This window comes from Chondrus crispus, genomic scaffold (assembly GCF_000350225.1).
Source record: "Chondrus crispus Stackhouse genomic scaffold, scaffold_172, whole genome shotgun sequence".
In the NCBI taxonomy this organism is placed as follows: domain Eukaryota; phylum Rhodophyta; class Florideophyceae; order Gigartinales; family Gigartinaceae; genus Chondrus; species Chondrus crispus.
This window is the reverse complement of record NW_005179041.1, coordinates 159705-162819: the sequence shown is the minus strand read 5'-3', so window position 1 is coordinate 162819 and position 3115 is coordinate 159705.

Here is a 3115-nt window from a genome sequence, read left to right as displayed (position 1 = left end):
ATGCAACGCTGGCCATATCGTGTAACAAAGGCGCCGGGAGAGACGAGACTTGGCCGTTCCAAACCAAAAAGTTGAACGGGAGTAAAAGCATTTCCAATAATTTTTTCAACCAATACAATCATGCCAAGTTTCAGGGTGCTCGGGTGCTGGCACGGCGAACTCTTCGCTAGGAACGCCCCTCAAGTGCCCGTGCGATTCGCAATCTGACGAGGTAGATGCTCAAGTACAGACGTGGTGAGGGCGCTCGGGGCGCCGAGAGTGTCGAAAGCGAGAGGTACGAAATCCCAATCAAGGCGAGGGAGGTCAGCATTAGCTTCCAGGATGAGCGTGCAGCTCGTATTATTCGAGCGTGGGCTCGCAGGTTGTCGGCATCGGCGATCTCTGCCGCTCCTGCGATTCACCGAGCGGTGAGGAGGGAGCCAGCTCGGTAGGGACTGCGCACAGTAACGTCAGGGGCACGGCGGCGGTGCTGTACACGTAGGCGTACGTGTTCTATCTGTACAGTATCGTTCACAACAATGAACAACGTACTGTAAACACTTTTTGGCAAAGCTTTTGGGCGAACCTGCTTACAGTACATCGGTGGGCGGTGCACATGTCGCTGGACACCGGCTGAGGCCGTCCGTCGTCTTGTAGGCCGAGCTACAGCGGGGGGCGCGGCTGACGGAGGGGCGAGCACGATAGGATCGTGGACTTGGTCAGAGAGGCTACGCGGCGACCAAGTAAATAAACGCGACTAAACGGTCTTCCATTTGCTTGTTTCCCCCTGACCTCTTCAACTCCCTGACGTCGCTGGTCAAGTGCTGGACTGAGCACCAAAGATCCCGATAGGTACTGTACGGCAGCATGTGGTACAACAACGAAGACTGTAGGTGTGTACGGATGGTGTGCGACGAGCGATAAAGGCCTCCTCGTCCAAGGAGGCCTTTATCGTGTGCTCTATCGATGTGCTCCGAGGAGCACATCATCCTGCCGCGACACGAGCAGCCCTAAGCTGCAGCTGCTGGCAGCTTAGGGCTGCACCAGCTGAGGGCCGTTCTACTTGGCAATAATTCTCCCATGTAAATCTGTATATCTGTATATGTCAGGGCTGAGAGCACGCACGGACAACCAACAGTACGAGTGCTGCAGCGCTGTTCTCGCTGGAAATCCACGTGTACGTCATAGTCGAGTAGGCGCAACAATGTCACCATACGTGTTACACCCCACACTCATACCAAGCATGGTGTATTGCTGGCACCAGCTCATCATGGATCAATAAGGAGATCCATTCATGTGCTGATCTGATCCACAAATAAACCATGCTGCCTTCTGCCTGGACTACATGCTGTAGTGACTACAGTGTAGTCCAACACAAGCACAGAATCGCGTGTTGCCCAGTTTTTTCTGTTAAAATTTCCAAGCACTGTCATGTTCGCGTGTACACATGAACATCAAGGCCATCGATCTCTGCTTGCATGCATGTTACACGTGGCTAGGCATCGACAGCAATGCCCACATGGACGATCATTATCGAGGCCCTGTGTCGCTCTGATATCGAGTCTCAAGAAGTGCCGCACAAGCACTCGTGTCTTTCGACTGTCCATCCAATGACTGTAATGTCCCAAGAGACTGCACAAATTGTGGGGCAGGGTCCTTGTGCAAGTCGAAATTTTATTTCCCGAGAACCGAAAAAGGGCAAGTCTGGCTAAAGTACAGTACTGTACAGTAGTACATACTGCCAGACTTGCGCTTCGCTGTCGACGTCACATATTTTGTAAAGTTACATCCTATGTCCAGATGTGACGTTGACTGCGATTACAAAAGAGACTCATGGAACGCCCTTTCAATGCACGTCTGGTAGCTTTCGCAGGAAAGAGGGCCAATTCATTCTGCTACGGAACTTGCTCGTGTCGGTGACGGTGGGGAAAGGTCGTAGTCTCGAGTCGTTCCACAGAGGCACGCGCCCACCACTGGTGGTCTAGATCCAAGGCAACGTGTGATCCAGACTTGGCGTTCATAAAGCTGTTCTGTAATTCTTCCAACAAGCCCAAACTTCCCCCCGAAGTAGTTCTTTTTTGCGCTTTTCTGTTTTCATTTTGCGCCATTTGATACTTTACAGGGATCTTTTTGTGCGGCTGCCCTGAACGAGAGTAATGTGAAGCGCTTGATTAATTATAGAACGGCCGCGCAAGATGATTATCAATGCTCAGGAAGCGGACAAGGAAGAGCGAGCGCAGTGCAAGTTTGCCGGCGAGAAGACTCCGCAATGGAATGTCCTCTTGCGCGACTCAGTGAGGAACATCACGCGTCCCACGCTTGTTGCTGTCACCGTCCCCGCGTCGGCGCCTTTGGCGAGTCATCTTCGATGAATGCCTCTTAGGACCGCCTGTCTCAAACTCCACAGACACGTCACAAATCCATTTGAAATTGCAAGCAAAGATGTTGTATGTTTTCGACTCCGAATGGCGAATCCAATCTGTCTCATGCAGGGGACTAGTCTGCGTCGAGTTAATCAAACGAGACCATAGTTGGTAGAGTCTCCCGCCTTGCACGAGAACAGTATGTTCGCGTCGAGTTGAAATCGCTTTACTAGCGACGCTTAGGAAACAGACTATGACGTTGGCTGGTGCTGCCGTTCTGAAGACGCCTACATCTTCAAACAACACACGCCGGCGTCCGCTCTTTTACTCTCTCGATAGCTCTACGCTTTTAAACGCATCTATCGGCAAACATGTTTGTTGCTCCGATATCGTGCCACTCGGACATCTCTACATTGCCAAACAGTTACAAATCGAAGACTTGAAAGACAGTTCGAGGCAGTTTGTGCTTTTCACAAAGACTGATCTACGGTTACCTCTGCTTTCAAATCATTCCCAGCATTCCCGTCTTGCTTGATCGATTGGTGTAATGACCACACTCATTTGGGTTACCAGAATATATCTAACAGGAGCTTAGTGTCCAACAATTTGCAATTAAAATTTTGTTTAGGGTGCATTTGAAGGGCTTGTTTGAATCCAAGAGAATGCGACTGCATAGTACAGGACATACTGTACTGTATATGGGCATGCATCACGACGGACTGGACTCGCCCTGCTTCGTGAGTAGAAGCGCATGGGGGGGGGGGGGGGGGGGG